The sequence below is a fragment of the Convolutriloba macropyga genome, chromosome 9, assembly GCF_964194025.1.
Source record: "Convolutriloba macropyga chromosome 9, txConMacr16.3, whole genome shotgun sequence".
NCBI classification, from domain to species: Eukaryota; Metazoa; Xenacoelomorpha; order Acoela; family Convolutidae; genus Convolutriloba; species Convolutriloba macropyga.
The window spans coordinates 51,607,839-51,629,343 of NC_134476.1; the positions used below are offsets into that span (position 1 = coordinate 51,607,839).

Below are 21,505 nucleotides of genomic sequence, written 5' to 3' on the forward strand. Positions count from 1 at the left end.
TGATGGTATGGAGGTTATGGAGAACCAGCTGATGGTACAGAGCTTGTGGGTTCAAGACTGGCAGTCTTCAATATGGGGGCTAAAACAGTGTAAGATTGAGGGGTAAAATGATGTAAGAGTTGAGCTGCCAAGGGGGTAAAATATTGTAAGAGTGAGGGGGTAATTTGCTCAAAGGAGGGTAAAATGATGCAAGTGTGGGTGTACAATGGGAGAATTTTTTAGGAAAATGCAGCTCAAAACTTCTACTTTGTTGGGCTGCATTAGGCTTCCAACGGGGGTAAAAGACAATTTAAACCCCCCACTCTTACACCATTTTTACCCCCGTTGGAAGCCTAATGCAGCCCAAAAAGATATAAGAGTTTTGAGCAGAATTTTCCTAAAAAAATCCACCCATTGCAGCCCCACTGTTACATCTTTTTGGGCGGAAAAGTTCGACCCGGGGGACTATAATATGAAAAATTGGATAGCTTAGATATTGTAGATTTGGAAAACATCATATCCTACTATGAACTTGCAAAGTCAGATAAAGAAATGTTTGAAAAGCAATCGATCGCTTAAACAGCGTTTCAGTGGATGGCTTAAGGGACTTGTAATGTACAAAACGAGCTCAAAGCGTTTATAGTGTGTTCCGTTATTACTGTAGCATTATTTCTTCAATTCTATCTTTTCAGCAATTATGTAGTTCAGCTTCCACCCCTCAAGCACGGAAACTAAATTTTATCCAAGGAAACCTTCCGCCTTTCTTGTTCTATGTAGTTTCGCCATTTAGTTATTTTCAAGATACTTTTCAGTTCAGTTACATTCTTTCTGCATCATATTTTTTGTTATTACATAATTGATCTTACACAGGCTCTTTTCTGTTATTACCCCCCACACGAAATTACAATTTGCATATAATGTAAAGCGCCAGTTGAATAAGGCGTGTTTAGGGCACAAACGGAACAGATCCCCGAAAAGAGCCCTTACATAATAATTTAACACGGATTAAATTCTGACTACAGCAACGATCGTTTCTTTTTTGTAGTTTCAGTTTCAGTTTCTGTTTACGTTTTACAGCCTACGGTCCTCTATATATAGTAGTCATACAATCTCGGTAGTTGAATATAATCCCTCGGTTTTGCAATTTTTGCAGCGCCGCTGTCGTTATTACGTAATTGCTTTGCTGCTCCATCTCAAATTTGTGGCATAAAACAAGTCTTTTCCAGCAAACGAACTGTGAAACTCGTCGGAAGATGTAAATTTAAGATCGAAATACAAACATATTGTTTAAGATGTAATAGCCTACGCCACACCGGAAAGTTTTCGTTTTCATTGGATGGATAGAATGACTTGCTATTCCCATAATTGAAGTAAAACACCCTCAATACAGTTACACTGAGCTGCATAACTGCAGTTATTTAATTTAATATAGCTTTTCCACTATTGTCTCCTTCAGCTTTTCGCCGGTCAAATGCAGAAAATTGAACTCCACCTTCGGAAATGTGCCGCCGTTTGTTCTGGCTCTCCTAGGTGACTGCCAAAAATAGACATAGCATAACAAAAATGTGCTGTGCAATTTCATACAAGACTCCAAACACTAAATAAAGTTTAATTTTTGTTGCTTTCATATCGTAGTCCGATGAGATTAAATAAATTACAGTTTATAATATACTTATAAACCAATTAGTACACTCTAAAAATCTCTCGTGTGAAATCACACGATTTTTTTTCGTGTGACGAAAAATCACACGATTTTTCGTGTGAATGAATGTATGAGGAAATGAAGCAATTTTTATAGAAAATTCATATTTTTTCCTCGTCCTAAATTCCTTTAGAAGAGACGGCTGATCTATCCATGATAACTTCATGCTACATTGGGCTCTTTTTAGTGATTAAAAACTGTTACACGAGAATATCTGTTGTGTTTTAAGTTTGTGCTCTCAACGCTAGGTTGGTTGCTAGGTGACCGGACAATAGATCGAAAACAGAAAAACTGGGATCAGTAGTTCGGTGAACCGTTATCTTTGGCGGCGGTCGGGTCGCTGGGAAGGGAGAGGGGGGAGGTGATAAAAAAAACTGCGGCATATTTGTCCGCTTACGAAATCAGTCAAATCTCGTACAAACCAGACAGAGACTACAGACTACAAGCGATCCTCCAACTGGGAACAAATCTTCACTACAGGACAGCGAGAGCAGTTGGACATACTTTCAACAGGACTGACGTTACTGACCAGCACACCCTGTAGCTGGCACCCGTACTGGTTCCTCTATCAGAAGAACCCCTTACTGACGACACTAGTCGCTACTTCACTGACAGGGATCACGACGACGACACAAGTCACAACCACCTTCAGAGATGATACAACTCTTCACTCATTTCACCCACCTATCAACGAGGATGACACATTCAGCATATTCCTGCTACAACTTACAAATTCGGATTTAAAACTCTTAACCCCGGATGGATGTACCAGTAGAAATACTGAATGTACACCTCCAGCCAATCTTATCGTATACACTATTCGAATTTCTTAACAGAGTAAGCTCAGAAATACAACCCTTGGATCGGGAAGCGTTATTTAGAAAATCTTCTTTGGAATTTCTTAAACGTCTTGCACCAACATTAAATACAAATGCTTCAGAATCTCCTAAATAAAGCGTAAAAAAAATCGCTAGACAAGAAACACAAGGTTTCACTCAACTCCTTAATGTTTATATAAGCTCTGTCACAAATGCAGACTTAAACGCAGACGAGATTTTTGATTCTTTCACACTATGATCTTGGTACATACACAGATTTTGGAAAAGTCTATTAAGACATATTTTTTCAGCCACAAAGCAAATTGCTGAAGCTTATCCACAAATAATATCGAAACTACCCGAAACATTACACTATATTTATGATGAATGTTGGTTTCCACAGAAGTTTGTTAATATTCCAGAGATACTTTCAGAAAATGTCCAAAAATTATCAATAAACCACCGTAACATAGAAATTAAAAATCACAATGCGGAATCACAACCGTTCACCTGGACAAATATTCCGGAAAAATCAAAAACCTCTCTGGAAGCATCACCAATAGGGAATATGGATACAATCATCCATCAAAAACCAGACGCTTGCATGAACGAAACTACTGAAACAGGTTTTAACTCCACACTGCTAGATGATGGGACACTCTTCTCATCACATACAGTGAATACACGAATTGATGTTGAGGATAATAACAATAATAGCAATGATAACAATAATCATAATAATAATAATCACCCCACCGCGAATATCGCAAATGATACACACTTGTATCAGAATCAACAATATAGACAACCCGTAAAGTCAAGTGAATTGACACAAAATTCAGATCCATTAAACACAACAATACCAGTAATACCAAATATAAACACACCTTTACCACGCCTAAATAGACAGAACTCTGTACACTTCAACACAGAGCCATTTATTTTAAATAGTTTAACTCAACCCACACAAGGGACAAATCAAAGAATTCAAATCACAACACAACAATTAGTAAACATTGTTAGACAACTGAATTCACAAAATACGCAACAAAATACGAATGCACCAACCCCGTATTATTTACAAGCAGCGTCCACACAAAAGCCATCACCTGTTGTTCGTAGGAATACACAGATGATGTATCCCTATCTCGGCGGCTCGGTGCCAATGCAGCAGTCTTTAGGACCCTTTGATGGTTTTGACCCTACCTACACAACAGAAGATTTTTTAAACGCTATCACAGCAAATATGGTATTGGCGGCCGGACCAGAACAGATGGATTCACCATTTCATGAAGCTTGGATTCTGAAATGAATCGCCATTATTCAAACGGCCCTAATAGGACCGGCACAACAGTGGTATCAACACTTTACACTAGATATAAAAAAGAACAGGCAAGCCTTTTGCCATGAATTTCAGAAAGTCTTTGATAACCAACAATCGCAAACACAAATGAAATTATTACTAGAAAGCATAACACGTGCTTCTGGTGAACAAATTAAAACACCAGCACTTAGAACAGAACAACTGACTCGAAAAGCATATGTTAACAATGCTCCAGATATGCGAAAAGCGCAATTGAATGACGCACTAGTCAAAGAACTTGATCAAAACTTAGCTAGAATAGCACTAAAAATATTGCAGCTCGCAAATCAACTGCATTGGAACCACAACTTCTATTTGCACAATTAGTCGAAAATATTCACCAAGAAGATAATACTAGAACACATATTGGTCGTCATAAATTGAGTACGAATTCCACTTCTTCACCAATGGTTTATAATCCTTCTCTTGAAATAGATAATCTCACAGTAGATGATGTTCACACAATGGAACAAGATACTGCTCATGGCATAAATATAATACGGCACAAGTACTCAAACGACCCTAATTTCAATGGAAAAGCACTCTTCCCGAAGTTCTGTAAAAAATTTTCACGCTCAGGACATAGTATTTCTATGTGCCCTGATAAAAGATATAAAAAACAACTCGCTAAACCTAACTTCCAAAAACAAACTTTTAATCAATCAATGAAAGGAAACCAAAACCTTCCAAATAGACAAGTCACATCGAATAACATGACTGGTAAACAATTACCATTTTCATACCGTTCTCGCAGCAACAACAGAGAACACCGAAATAATTCAAGACACAGAAGTCCAAATCGTCTTCACAAAACAACTCAAAACCATATTATGGAAATAGTAATTTTAAACCATCAAGCAGAAACGACTCACCATATCCAAAACCAAATTTCCAAAACATTTCACACCATAATTCTAGACCACAATCACCCCATTATAACACGGACGGAAATCGCTCACGACGACCGTTCTCAAGAAATCGACTTCGTAACGTTCGAATGTATATTAATTCACTATTAGACCAAGAACAAACGGACAACACCACGCCCAATAATGGAAACAATGACACACAAAAAGGTTTCAGAAGAAACACTTCTAGAACAACAATTCAATGATCTGCTTTTAGAATTGAATCAAGACACCCAAGATGAATATTTTAATTGCCAAGCGGAATGTAACACTCTCACAGAAGAGTATCTTCTCTCTGCCTCCTGTAAAAGTAATTTTTGGGTACTTCCATTTACAATCTATACACCACAAACACCAGATCATACAAAAACCATTTCTCGACCGCACCTAGAAATAGATTTCTTACAAGACTCTGGTGCAACACTTAACAAACTAAATAATGTTACCTGGAACGAAATTAATGTGTATCACAAGTTACAATTAAAAGCATCTACATTCGTTCTCTCAGCAGCGAACAACTCAAAGCTTCAATCAAACGGTAAAATAAAACAAAAATTGTATCCAGATGTAACAGAGAGTAAAACTCTCAGAGATACTTCTTTCACCCTAATATTTCATGTTTCTTACACCAAATTTAATATTCTAGGAACTCCGTTCCTAGAAAAATCTGTTGATTCCATTAGTTGTTCATCTCACACCTTAAAACTTAAAAATGAAAACGAATCAAAATTACTCAAATTTTATGATTCATCAATTAAACCACCTCCATACTATTCACAATTATTCCCCGTAATCGGAAATTTTCGATATATCTTCAACCATCAGAGCACCGAATATTAACATTTTCATTAACTGCATACGAATGCAAGAACATATACTCAAATGGTTCCATTCTTTATGCATCTGACTTCTCATTCATACCATTACGGAAAAATATGTTTTTCCCTATAATGGACATAAACAACCTTGAATATCCTTATCAATCGTTTATACAAAATCTTATCCAAAACCCTCTCACACGCCCCCTTAAATAAAAGGTATAGTTGGATACGCACAACAAGATGTTTCACTTAATGTCTATCAAACTACAAACTATCGTGTTAATTAACTCACGCAATTCATGGACGCTTACACTTTAAGCTACCTTACACAAGGAATATCTGATACATTAGAAAAGCTCTATTGTCTAAATCTTACTAAACAGCAAGAACGTGAATATAAAATACAACAGAAAAAATTTCACATACCATTTGATGTTTCAAACCTCACTGAATCAAACCGAGAATTTCTCACTGTGTTTGATTTCGAACACAAAAAATTAACATAACCGAAATTTGAAGAACTTGCAAAACTCTTAATACAATTTCAACAGTGTTACGCCACATCTAAATTTGATGTTGGGAAAATTAAATTAGAACTAAACCTCCCACTAAAAGCAACAGCAGTATTTCAATAACAAAGAGCCACCAGGACCTCTTAAAGCCGCTCCAGATAAATTTTTTTCTTCCTTGATTCTGTTAAACTTTTAGGACATCAAATACAAAATAATCCCATTTACCCACTCAAATCTGAAATAGATGGTTTTTTAAAATTACAAACACCGAAGGATAAAAAAAAATTCAGAATTATGTAGGATTTCTTACCTTTATTTCAAAATACATCTACAATTTACAAGTCATCCTACGACCTTTCTATCCTCAACTCAGAGATACCACAGTATTAAAACGGACTCCAGAGATGCAACAGTCATTTGACCAAGGAAAAAAGGAACTTACGGACGAATCACTCCGCCTAGCCGTTCCTAATTCGGAAAAACCCTTTTATATACTTTGTGACGCCTCTAATTATGGCATTGGCGCTACACTCCTTCAGAAAAACCAATTTGGAAAAATGGGACTAGTGTCAGCAGATTCTCGCCTATTCTCCACCACAGAACATAGACTTTCAGCAATCCTTCGAGAATGTTCAGCCATAATTTATGCACTTTCCGAATATGAATTTTTTATAAAAGGATCCAAACACCCAGTTATTCTGTACACCGACCATAAACCTATCCTTTCTCTATTCAACCAAAAGAATAAACCCAATCACAGGGTATACAAATTTCAACTGATTCTAATGAAATTCACAAATCTACACATAGTTCGGACGGAAGGAAAAAATCTTTCACTTCCGGATCTATTAAGTCGCTCACTAACGACAACGACCCAAGACGAAAACCGTCTTAGAACTGTCGAAATACCAGAAAAAATTAAATTCTTCATAACTCATAACCCCAATACACAACCGATACAATGTAACTACGCTGTATCGAAAAAATACATTAATTCAGTCTCTACAGACATTAATGTAGAATCCACACACTTTCCAATTTATCTGCAAATTAAAAACAACTATTTCAAAGTTCAATTAGAAAACGACCTCTACCTCCCGTTTCATATAATGAATTTCATACCAAAGCGCAACCAATAAAACAAATGCATCAACACAGAGTTAGACACCTAAAGTATAATTACTCCACCCACCCGAAAACTATCCAGTTATACAACACACGGACGTTACATTGAACACCAATAAAAGATAACCATGTACACAAACCCATCATGACCCAAACTATTCAGAAATAATAAATTCCATAAAAAATTCCTTTCCAGCAATGGACGACTTCATACCAACATTTCCAGCAATTTATAATTTTTTCTACCACGAACACACCGAAGACAATGAGACGCTTCTGTACGAAGCAAAAGAGCAAGATACAGTTATTAGACAACTCCTCCTTTGCAAACGTTATAAGAACTTTCCTAATAACCCATCACTCATTATCCGGGCAAACAAAGGATTGTTACGCTACTATAAACGTTTCTAAAACCTTAGTATTAACGAAACAAATAGTCTTCTATATTACATACAAGAAGCCCAATCACCAAAAATTTGTTTACCAATCTCCCTTCTACTTGCAGTATTATATGTTGCTCACTCTCATGATATTTCAAGCCACCCTGATCGTGAGAAAACACACTCTCAACAATAAAAAGAACATATTATTTCCCCAATATCACAACATGGAGAGCAAGACTTACACAAGACTGCTTGAATTGCCTAACGAGCAAATCAATGCCAAATCTCCTAATGGCACCACAACAGCCATCTTTAGAAGTTTCACCATGCTTCAACCACCGTATCTTTATGAACACAAAAGTTCCAATCTTACCGTCTTCTGGTGGAAATTCTTACGTTTATGTTATCGTCAACGCGTTCACACACTATGTAGTTCTCGATCCTTCACCCAATAATGAAGCCACTAGTGCACTCACTGCATTATTTGACCTTTGGATCATTAAATTCGGAATACCAGATATCTTAGTAACAGATAATGGAAATGAATACATAAACGGAGAATTTACACATTTCTGCTGTACATATAATGTACAGTTCAAACCACGAACACCATATGCGCCGTGGTCTAATGGATTATAGAAAGTAGTAATCAACAATTAAGCACATTTCTTCGCACAGTTTTAGATTCGCAATACGATACATGGTCACAAAAATTAAAAATATTTCTCTCCGCATTCAATTCACAAGTTAGAACAAATATAAGTCTTTCGTCTTATGAACTTGTATTCGGTCAAAAACCAAGGAAACCCATAATGTTCAATCTATCTTCCACTACCGATAGTCTAGGAAATTGTACACCCACAGAAGATTCACCTTGTTCTTCTTTACCACAACATACACATTCAGACCACCTCGGTCATCACCACCAAATTAAAAAGATACAAAAAGGGACCTTTGCACATTGGTTTCACAATCGTGAAAAGTTGCCTTCGGAAGTTTATAATGAATTACACAATTACTTAAACCAAAATAAACACTTGCGCGCATTTATTATTTGCCGTTTCGGAACGGCACAACCACTCAAAATTAATACCTATGTTTTAATTATCAATAAATCTACACAGCTTGGAGTATCAAATAAGATCCAACCACAAATAATTGGACCTTACAAAATAATTGATACCCCCACTTTAGTTACTTATAAATTAGAAGATTTCTCATGGAATCAAATCACCCGCCATAGGAGTAATATTGTACCATATTACCCGAAAGAACTTTTCGTTCAAGAACAAATGGAGAAATACTTCTCGGATAACTCCCTTTTAAAACTTCGCCCTAAAAAGTCGACAATTATCAAACCAAAAAATGTCTCGTTTAGTCAAGACAATCCAGACATACCATCAACGAATGACCCTTTTTCCCCCTGCCATCTCGTAATCCGTCTGAAATACCCGAAAGCACTTCGGAAAACTACGCTACAAGACACATTCGTCTTCGACGCCAACCGACAATAGATTACAGGGTATTTATACCACAATCAAAAATTTCGGCTTCACGAACATATAAAATATAAGAGCATTCAAATTACACTCCTTTCACACCTTACAACAACTTCTCTCGCTTTACCTAGCCGAATACAACTTAGCATAACATGCTAAATACTTCGTGAATACAAAACACTGAAAAAAAATTTCCCTGGTTCTCCAATACGAAAGGGATAGTTGACATAGTTTTTGCAACGCTCTCCCCCATAATACAATTACCTTCATCAGGGAACTTAGTTAAACCTTACAGTATAATTAACAAAGCACACGGACTATATCTTCACCTGCTACCCTAGCAGAACCGTAAAAACCCCTCCATCAGGAAATGAATAATAGGGAATTACAGGCCATTCCCCACGATAATAATAATTAGGAAATTAACCAAAAATTAAGTTAACAACCGATCCACAGCTCGATCTGTGAAGAATTCCCTAATACCATTCATTTGCGAAGATATGATTCGTTAACTTTTTTCACCCGAATGAAAAGTCGTGGTCAGGCTAGATCACATCGTCCAAAATCGCTTCTTAGTCCACCGCTCTTCTGACCTAGTTGCATCTCTCTTCTCTTAATAAAATTTTTCACTATCTTAACTTTTACTCTCACTCTTGTAAACCTCTCCCTCTCTCTCTCCTATTCTCACTCTTATAATTTTTTTAACTTAGAAAAACTTCTAAAAGTCCTAAAATTTTCACCTTCCCTCTCTAACTACAAGAACTGTCTCACAGTAAAGTCCTTAACTCTTTTCCTCCAAGCCAGCTATCACAGCTACAATAATCAGCTTCAAGAAGCTACAATCAAACTGCTCACAGAAGCCTCCACAAGGTACAACACTTTCAGTCGCACAGCACTGAAAGCCCAACTCAACACAGTTGAAAACCGAACGCAATGCTTCAACTTTCATCTCTTCTCTCAGTCACACAGTACTGATACCATCTTCAACAAAAACCTACACATGTATGCAAATAACTTCTCAACACAGATTAGAAGTATTATTCAGGAGAACACACCACGCAGATACATTTAGGTATAGAAAAAATTTTAAACCAAAACTGGTCCATTTCCAAGATATATTTTAAAATCCTGACCACATATTTTATTCACACAGCTGTTGTGAATGGTTATTTTATATTAGAGAGTTCAACAACGAACATATAGCTTTTTTCTGTCTACCTATTTTTCCACCACAATCAACACCAAAACTCTCAGAATTTTTATATACTGATATTGTCTACACTGTTAATCTTGACGCTAACCCAGCCTCCTATGACATAATATATATCAAAGAACTCCTTAAGTTGGATGAAGAATATCATAAATCGTCAAACAACAAACACAAAGGATGTGCAAAGCCAAATCACATACCCACACGTTATTTTCTCATTCGAAAAGAAAGATTACACAATTGCCGAATTTTTATCAGTTTTTTCTGCTGATTTTTTAGATTTCATCTATCTACGCAATGTCATCCCACCAGACTCACCCTGCGCAGCAATCAGTGTAAGTGTACCTACTTTCAATCTTTTAATAATTGTTATTCCCACCGCTACTGTCTACAAAATTTTTTATTGAGATAATTGCCCCACATTGGGCCAGAAAATATTGTCACAATTGCGTTGTCTAGTCAACAGCCCAACACTAACCCGAGTGCTCTAAATTATTCATTTCACACCAACTCCCAATTAAAAAAACAAAAACCAATAGAATTTGATCACCATAACGTCTCTACACCGAAAACAGGCATACAACACTTTGTAGTAACTCATTATGATTGTTCCCCAAAGCATATCACAAATATGCAGTATTATAAGCTGAATAAAAATTGCGAATGTAAGATTAAAGTAGCGATTTCCAAATCCTTCCTGCACAAGTACAAATATTTTCACATATCAGGACAATACAAGTTCGACCTTATGCCATAAACTTAGTGACAAAGAAAGCTTTTGCCACAAAATCTCACTTTAACGAGGTTTTCGGTTCGATCACGATAATTGGTATGTTAATAATATGGAGAGACGTTTCTTTCCCACAGAAATTGAAGCACCTGGAGACCTTTCACGAGTTGGTCTCATCAGTAGCCATCACTATCGCCCACAAATGATACAATTTGATGTACTAGATGACCCCCGCTGTCAAGCTAATAGAGAATTAAAACAAGGCCGTTTTCAACCTGACCGTGCTAAATCCTTTGTTTTCCAACACGGAAGCATGGTCTACAATCCAAGCAATCACAGTTGGATCCCAGACGCCACAGATAATCCCTGGGCTAACTGTCCCGGAAAAAACTTACAAAATGAATATCATATCATTCACACACTAGGATGGTCACTTCAATTAACTAATATCACCCTCACCTTTGATGTTACCACCGAACACATGTACTACATCGAAGTTTGCATTAAATGCCATTTAGAAAGTGGTTATTGCCCCCCAAATCACGCTATCAAAGCCACAATAATTTGGGACCCAAAAACCATTGCAGAATCTTTGATATTGAAAGATCATAAGCTGACAAATTATAAACCACCATCTCCTAAGAAACGACAAAGGCATTCAGTTGAAAGTGGCACCCCACATTATCCACATGAATTGAATCTATTACACAAAAAATTCGAGAACGGTAGATGATGTTCACACAATGGAACAAGATACTGCTCATGGCATAAATATAATACGGCACAAGTACTCAAACGACCCTAATTTCAATGGAAAACCACTCTTCCCGAAATTCTGTAAAAAATTTTCACGCTCAGGACATAGTATTTCTATGTGCCCTGATAAAAGATATAAAAAACAACTCGCTAAACCTAACTTCCAAAAACAAACTTAACTTCCAAGCAGAAACGACTCACCATATCGAAAACCAAATTTCCAAAATATTTCCGTTCTCAATATAATTTCCGTTCTCATGAAATCGACTTTGTAACGTTCGAAAGTATATTAATTCACTATTAGACCAAGAACAAACGGACAACACCACGTCCAAAAATGAAAACAATGACACACAAAATGTTTCAGAAGAAACACTTCTAGAACAACAATTTAAAGATCTGCTTTTAGAATTAAATCAAGACACCCAAGATGAATATTTTAATTGCCAAGCGGAATGTAACACTCTCACAGAAGAGTATCTTCTCTCTGCCTCCTGTAAAAGTAATATTTGGGTACTTCCATTTACAATCTATACACCACAAACACCAGATCATAAAAAAACCATTTCTCGACCGCACCTAGAAATAGATTACTCACTAGACTCTGGTGCAACACTTAACAAACTAAATAATGTTACCTGGAACGAAATTAATGTGTATCACAAGTTACAATTAAAAGCATCTACATTCGTTCTCTCAGCAGCGAACAAGTCAAAGCTTCAATCAAACGGTACAATAAAACAAAAATTGTATCCAGATGTAACAGAGAGTAAAACTCTCAGAGATACTTCTTTCACCCTAATATTTCATGTTTCTTACACCAAATTTAATATTCTAGGAACTCCTTTCCTAGAAAAATATGTTGATTCCATTAATTGTTCATCTCACACCTTAGAACTTAAAAATGAAAACGAATCAAAATTACTCAAATTTTATGATTCATCAATTAAACCACCTCCATACTACTCACAATTACTCCCCGTAATCGGAAATTTTCAATATATCTTCAACCATCAGGGCACCGAATATTAACATTTTCATTAACTGCATACGAATGCAAAAACATATACTCAAATGGTTCCATTCTTTATGCATCTGACTTTTCATTCATACCATTACGGAAAAATATGTTTTTCCCTATAATGGACATAAACAACCTTGAATATCCTTATCAGTCGTTTATACAAAATCTTATCCAAAACCCTCTCACACGCCCCCTTAAATAAAAGGTATAGTTCAATACGCACAACAAGATGTTTCACTTAATGTCTATCAAACTACGAAATATCGTGTTAATTAACTCACAGAATTCATGGACGCTTACACTTTAAGCTACATTACACAAGGAATATCTGACCAATTAGAAAAGCTCTATTGTCTAAATCTTACTAAACAGCAAGAACGTGAATATAGAACACAACAGAAAAAATTTCACATACCATTTGATGTTTCAAATCTCACTAAATCAAACCGAGAATTTCTCATATGTTTGATTTTGAACACACAAAATTAACACAACCGAAATTTGAAGAACTTGCAAAACTCTTAATACAACTTCAACAGTGTTACGCCACATCTAAATTTGATGTTGGGAAAATTAAAGTAGAACTAAACCTCCCACTAAAAGCAAAAGCAGTATTTCAATAACAAAGAGCCGCCAGGATCCCACTACAACTACAAGATCAAGTACAACACCTACTCGATATTTTAACACACTTCGATATTATATCACCAGAAACCACAGATTCTCTCACAACGTGAAACACAATTATTAACCCAGTGATTATTCTCAAAAAAGGAGAATCACTTAAAATTGCTTTAGATGCCTGTCAGATAAGTACAATGATTGAATAAACAAAATATAGTTGGCCTAGAGCACCAATACAGATAATACTTACACGTATTAGAGGACCTATTTTCTCCATAGCTGACATGAATAGCGCATACAATCAAATGCCGCTCGATAAATCGTCACAAAAACTTGCAAACTTTGTAATAGCTGGCTAACAATACTGCTTCAAACGATTGTTTTACGGAATTTCAATCGGCCCAGCAGCTTTTTCTTCCTTTATGAGTAATATAATTAAAGCATTAATCCGAAAAAACGAAATAATTACTTATCTTGATAATGTTTTCATCCAAGACACCGCAACAGACACAATGTTGCAAACACTTCATCAATATATTACCATTCTCCAAAATGAAACTCTTAAAGCCGCTCCAGATAAATCCTTTTCTTCCTTGATTCTGTTAAACTTTTAGGACATCAGATACAAAATAATCCCATTTACCCACTCAAATCTGAAATAAATGGTTTTTTAAAATTACAACCACCAAAGGATAAAAAAAAATCAGAATTATGTAGGATTTCTCACCTTTATTTCAAAATACATCTACAATTTACAAGTCATCCTACGACCTTTCTATCCTCAACTCAGAGATACCACAGACTTAAAACGGACTCCAGAGATGCAACAGTCATTTGACCAAGCAAAAAAGGAACTTACGGACGAATCACTCCGCCTAGCCGTTTCTAATTCGAAAAAACCCTTTTATATACTTTGTGACGCCTCTAATTATGGCATTGGCGCTACACTCCTTCAGAAAAACCAATTTGGAAAAATGGGACTAGTGTCAGCAGATTCTCGCCTATTCTCCACCACAGAACATAGACTTTCAGCAATCCTTCGAGAATGTTCAGCCATAATTTATGCACTTTCCGAATATGATATTTTTATAAAAGGATCCAAACACCCAGTTATTCTGTACACCGACCATAAACCTATCCTTTCTCTATTCAACCAAAAGAATAAACCCAATCATAGGGTATACAAATTTCAACTGATTCTAATGAAATTCACAAATCTACACATAGTTCGGACGGAAGGAAAAAATCCTTCACTTCCGGATCTATTAAGTCGCACACTAACGACAACGACCCAGGACGAAAACCGTCTTAGAACTGTCGAAATACCAGAAACAATTAAATTCTTCATAACTCATAACCCCAATACACAACCGATACAATGTAACTACGCTGTATCAAAAAAATACATTAATTCAGTCTCTACAGACATTAATGTAGAATCCACACACTTTCCAATTTATCTGCAAATTAAAAACAACTATTTCAAAGTTCATTTAGAAAACGACCTCTACTTCTCCGTTTCATATAATGAATTTCATACCAAAGCGCAACCAATAAAACAAATGCATCAACACAGAGTTAGACACCTAAAGTATAATTACTCCCCCACCCGAAAACTATCCAGTTATACAACACACGGACGTTACATTGAACACCAATAAAAGAGAACCATGTACACAAACCCATCATGACCCAAACTATTCAGAAATAATAAATTCCATAAAATTTTCACTTCCAGCAATGGACAACTTCATACCAACATTTCCAGCAATTTATAATTTTTTCTACCACGAACACACCGAAGACAATGAGACGCTTCTGTACGAAGCAAAAGAGCAAGATACAGTTATTAGACAACTCCTCCTTTGCAAACGTTATAAGAACTTTCCTAATAACCCATCACTCATTATCCGGGCAAACAAAGGATTGTTACGCTACTATAGACGTTTCCAAAACCTTAGTATTAACGAAACAAATAGTCTTCTATATTACATACAAGAAACCCAATCACCAAAAATTTGTTTACCAATCTCCCTTCTACTTGCAGTATTATATGTTGCTCACTCTCATGATATTTCAGGCCACCCTGATCGTGAGAAAACACACTCTCAACAATAAAAGGAACATATTATTTCCCCAATATCACAACATGGAGAGCAATACTTACACAAGACTGCTTGAATTGCCAAACGAGCAAATCAATGCCAAATCTCCCAATGGCACCACAACCGCCATTTTTAGAAGTTTCACCATGCTTCAACCACCGTATCTTTATGAACACAAAAGGTCCAATCTTACCGTCTTCCGGTTGAAATTCTTACGTTTATGTTATCGTCGACGCGTTCACACACTATGTAGTTATCGATCCTTCACCCAGAAATGAAGCCACTAGTGCACTCACTGCATTATTTGACCTTTGGATCATTAAATTCGGAATACCAGATATATTAGTAACAGATAATGGAAATGAATACATAAACGGAGAATTTACACATTTCTGCCGTACATATAATGTACAGTTCAAACCACGAACACCATATGCGCCGTGGTCTAATGGATTATAGAAAGTAGTAATCGACAATTAAGCACTTTTCATCGCACAGTTTTAGATTCGCAATACGATACATGGTCACAAAAATTAAAAATATTTCTCTCCGCATTCAATTCACAAGTTAGAACAAATATAAGTCTTTCGTCTTATGAACTTGTATTCGGTCAAAAACCAAGGAAACCCATAATGTTCAATCTATCTTCCACTACCGATAGTCTAGGAAATTGTACACCCACAGAAGATTCACCTTGTTCTTCTTTACCACAACATACACATTCAGACCACCTCGGTCATCACCACCAAATTAAAAAGATACAAAAAGGGACCTTTGCACATTGGTTTCACAATCGTGAAAAGTTGCATTCGGAAGTTTATAATGAATTACACAATTACTTAAACCAAAATAAACACTTGCGCGCATTTATTATTTGCCGTTTCTGAACTGCACAACCACTCAAAATTAATACCTATGTTTTAATTATCAATAAATCTACACAGCTTGGAGTATCAAATAAGATCCAACCACAAATAATTGGACCTTACAAAATAATTGATACCCCCACTTTAGTTACTTATAAATTAGAAGATTTCTCATGGAATCAAATCACCCGCCATAGGAGTAATATTGTACCATATTACCCGAAAGAACTTTTCGTTCAAGAACAAATGGAGAAATACTTCTCGGATAACTCCCTTTTAAAACTTCGCCCTAAAAAGTCGACAATTATCAAACCAAAAAATGTCTCGTTTAATCAAGACAATCCAGACATACCATCAACGAATGACCCTTTTTCCCCCTGCCATCTCGTAATCCGTCTGAAATACCCGAAAGCACTTCGGAAAACTACGCTACAAGACACATTCGTCTTCGACGCCAACCGACAATAGATTACAGGGTATTTATACCACAATCAAAAATTTCGGCTTCACGAACATATAAAATATAAGAGCATTCAAATTACACTCCTTTCACACCTTACAACAACTTCTCTCGCTTTACCTAGCCGAATACAACTTAGCATAACATGCTAAATACTTCGTGAATACAAAACACTGAAAAAAAATTTCCCTTGTTCTCCAATACGAAAGGGACAGTTCACATAGTTTTTGCAACGCTCTCCCCCATGATACAATTACTTTCATCAGGGAACTTAGTTAAAGCTTACAGTATAGTTAACAAAGCACACGGACTATCTCTTCACCTGCTACCCTGGCAGAACCGTAAAAACCCCTCCATCAGGAAATGAATAAAAGGGAATTACAGGCCATTCCCCACGATAATAATAATTAGGAAATTAACCAAAAATTAAGTTAACAACCGATCCACAGCTCGATCTGTGAAGAATTCCCTAATACCATTTATTTGCGAAGATATGATTCGTTAACTTTTTTCACCCGAATGAAAAATCGTGGTCAGGCTAGATCACATCGTCCAAAATCGCTTCTTAGTCCACCGCTCTTCTAACTTAGTTGCATCTCTCTTCTCTTAATAAAACTTTTCACTATCTTAACTTCTACTCTCACTCTTGTAAACCTCTCTCTCTCTCTCCTATTCTCACTCTTCTAATTCTTTTAACTTAGAAAAACTTCTAAAAGTCCTAAAATTTTCACCTTCTCTCTCTAACTACAAGAACTGTCTCACAGTACAGTCCTTAACTCTTTTCCTCCAAGCCAGCTATCACAGCTACAATAATCAGCTTCAAGAAGCTACACTTAAACTGCTCACAGAAGCCTCCACAAGGTACAACACTTTCAGTCGCACAGCACTGAAAGCCCAACTCAACACAGTTGAAAACTGAACGCACTGCTTCAACTTTCATCTCTTCTCTCAGTCACACAGTACTGATACCATCTTCAACAAAAACGTACACATGTATGCAAATAACTTCTCAACACAGATTAGAAGTATTATTCCGGAGAACACCCCAATTCATAACCACAACCAATTCATACGGTCTCTCATATAAACGAAATACCACATGATATTAGCTCACTTTCTGACACTTCTCATTCTGATCCAATTAATTCTCAGTTTTTTTACCTACTCCATCACAAATTGCGAATGATCCTTTTAACCCGCCACAAGGACGGATAAGTAATATTGAACGCTTACTTTCACAAGCACATTGGAATCACTCATTTAATATAGTCAATTCATCACCATCTTTTCAAAGCTCCCTACCGCTTAGTTTCACAGGCACACCACCTATAATAACACTCAGCTCTAATTCACAACACCAGATCCCGGTCAACACTCTCACCATTGTATTGGAAAACAACCCGATACGACAAGAACGTACCCCACTTTACCACTAAAACTTGCTCTCAAGTTTATTGTTACCCCCGCCCTCTTTGGAGACCATAATAACGGAGAACAACTTCATAATTAGGCTAAACAAAGAATTTCAAAATCATATAAAATTACACCTGTCCAAAAACAAAGAGCACGCGATCTCTTAAAACAATCGAAAATAACCTTTTCGGTTGAAATAGTTGTCGAACAAGACAAACTTATTTTTCATCCACAAGCTGCAGACCACCTATTTTCAGGGTAAAAACGAACCCATCACTTTTCATTTGTCAAGAAATTCACTACAAATTGGACAGATACACCAAGATTACCGCAGGATATTTTGTTTTCTATAAAACGCACTCTGGACTCTCTTACACATGTCCGTTACAAATCTAAATTTGCTTTTAACTAAATTATTCATTTAACACCAACTCCCAATTAAAAAAACCAATAGAATTTGATCACCATAACGTCTCTACACCGAAAACAGGCATACAACACCTTGTAGTAACTCAATATGATTGTTCCCCAAAGCATATCACAAATATGCAGTATTATAAGCTGAATAAAATTTGCGAATGTAAGATTAAAGTAGCGATTTCCAAATCCTTCCTGCACAAGTACAAATATTTTCACATATCAGGACAATACAAGTTCGACCTTATGCCATACACGCTAAACTTAGTGACAAAGAAAGCTTTTGCCACAAAATCTCACTTTAACGAGGTTTTCGGATCGATCACGATAATTGGTATGTTAATAATATGGAGAGACCTTTCTTTCCCACAGAAATTGAAGCTCTTAGAGAACTTTCACAAGTTGGTCTCATCAGTAGCCATCACTATCGCCCACAAATGATACAATCTATGTACTAGATGACCCCTGCTGGCAAGCTAATAGAGAATTAAAACAAGGCCGATTTCAACCTGACCGTGCTAAACCCTTTGTTTTCCAACACGGAAGCATGGTATACACGGAAGCATGGTCTACCACAGCGAAGTTTGCATTAAATGCCATTTAGAAGGTGGTCATTGCCCCCCAAATCACGCTATTAAAGCCACAATAATTTGCGAACCCAAAAACCACTGCAGAATCTTTGATGTTGGAAGATCATAAGCTGACAAATTATAAACCACCATCGCCTAAGAAACGACAGAGACATTCAGTCGAAAGTGGCACCCCATATTATCCACATGAATTGAATCTATTACACCAAAAATTCGAGAACTTCTATAAGACAATCTCTTCACCAGTACACAATAATGCAAACAACCAGCAGACCTCCACCCTACCAACATCCATTCATCAATGTTATAAAACAGCAAAACAATGACATAAAAAGACAAATTTTCAATGCCTACAATTACACACATTTCAACCTAATAAGCGTAAACGGTCATATGGCATACCCCTATCTCTAGAATCTTCTGATGATGACCTTGACTATCAGGAAAAACCAGAAGAATTCATTTGGCACAGCACTGAAAGTCCAACTCAACACAGTTGAAAACCGAATGCACTGCTTCAACTTTCATCTCTTATCTCAGTCACACAGTACTGATACCATCTTCAACAAAAACCTACACATGTATGCAAATAACTTCTCAACACAGATTAGAAGTATGATTCAGGAGAGCACCCTACGCAGATACATTTAGGTATAACCAAAATATTAAACCTAAACTGGTCCTTTTCCAAGATATATTTTAAAATCCTGACCACATATCATATTCATCATATTCACACAGCTGTTGTGAATGGTTATTTTATATTAGAGAGTTCAAAACGAAAATATAGCTCATTTCTATCTACCTATTTTTCCACCATAAGCAACACCAAAACTCTCAGAATTTTTATATACTGATATTGTCTACACTGTTAATCTTGACGCTATCCCAGCCTCCTATGATATAAAATATATCGAAGAACTCCTTAAGTTGGATGAACAATATCAACAAATCGTCAAACAACAATCACAAAGGCCATGTGCAAAGCCAAATCACATACCCACACGTTATTTTCTCATTCGAAAAGAAAGATTACACAATTGCCGAATAGTTATCAATTTTTTCTGCTGATTTTTTAAGATTTTATCTATCTACGCAATGTCATCCCACCAGAATCACCCTGCGAAGCAATCAGAGTAAGTGTACCTACTTTCAATCTTTTAATAATTGTTATTCCCACCGCTACTGACTACAAAATTTATTATTGCGATAATGGCCTTGCGTTCTCTAGTCAACAGCCCAACACTAACCCGAGTGCTCCCTCCGTAACAGAATCGCCTAGTTGCTCATACACCGAAGCGACAAAACAATCCACCCCCAAGAAGTCATCATTTAAACTATTTAATAAAAAATCACAAGCGCAAGAAACAGAAGATCAACCATACTCAGTCATTACTACTGCCAAATCTGCAGATAGACCTCGTCCTATTTGACATTCTCCCCCAATTTACTCCACAATCAGTAATCCATTATCCCCCTATCAAGGTCAAACGCAAATACAGGAAACGCAAACACAACAACAAAAACAACAACAACAACAACCCCACCAATTAACCACTGTTTTACATTATTCTGGTTCTTTACCAAATACAACACTTCCACCCCTAACCCTGATCCCAGCTCCACCACGAGCACCACAACTTGAATTACTCAACTACTCAAACGCTCCACATTTTTCAACACAACCTATAATTTTGTAAATACTGATAAAACTCAGAGCTCTGAATTGCCATAACCAATTCATACTGTCTCTCATATAAACGAAACACACCATGATATTAGCTTACTTTCTAACACTTCTCATTCTGATCCAATTAATTCTCAATTTTCTTCACCTACTCCATCACAAATTGCGAATAATCCTTTTAATCCGCCACAAAGACCGATAAGTAATATTGAACGCTTACTTTCACAAGCACATTGGAATCACTCATTTAATAGAGTCAATTCATCACCATCTTTTCAAAGCTCCCTACCGCTTAGTTTCACAGGCACACCACCTATAATACCACTCAGATCTAATTCACAACACCAGATCCCGGTCAACACTCTCACCATTGTATTGGAAAACAACCCGATATGACAAGAACGCACCCCACTTTACCACTAAAACTTGATCCCAAGTTTATTGTTACCCCCCGCTCTCTTTGGAGACCATAATAACGGTGAGCAACTTCAAAATTAGGCTAAACAAAGAATT

General features: G+C 36.5%; 1 protein-coding gene across 1 annotated transcript in view; it reads left to right on the plus strand.

Moving 5' to 3' along the window:
- Positions 1-1,442: 1,442 nt before the first annotated feature.
- The window catches only part of LOC142345835 (uncharacterized), a 56,575-nt gene continuing 36,512 nt past the window's right edge, over positions 1,443-21,505 (plus strand). Inside the window, exon 1 of the mRNA XM_075398243.1 lies at positions 1,443-1,544. The gene's annotated coding sequence lies outside the window, so the exon portion shown is untranslated. The remainder of the gene's footprint in view (positions 1,545-21,505) is intronic.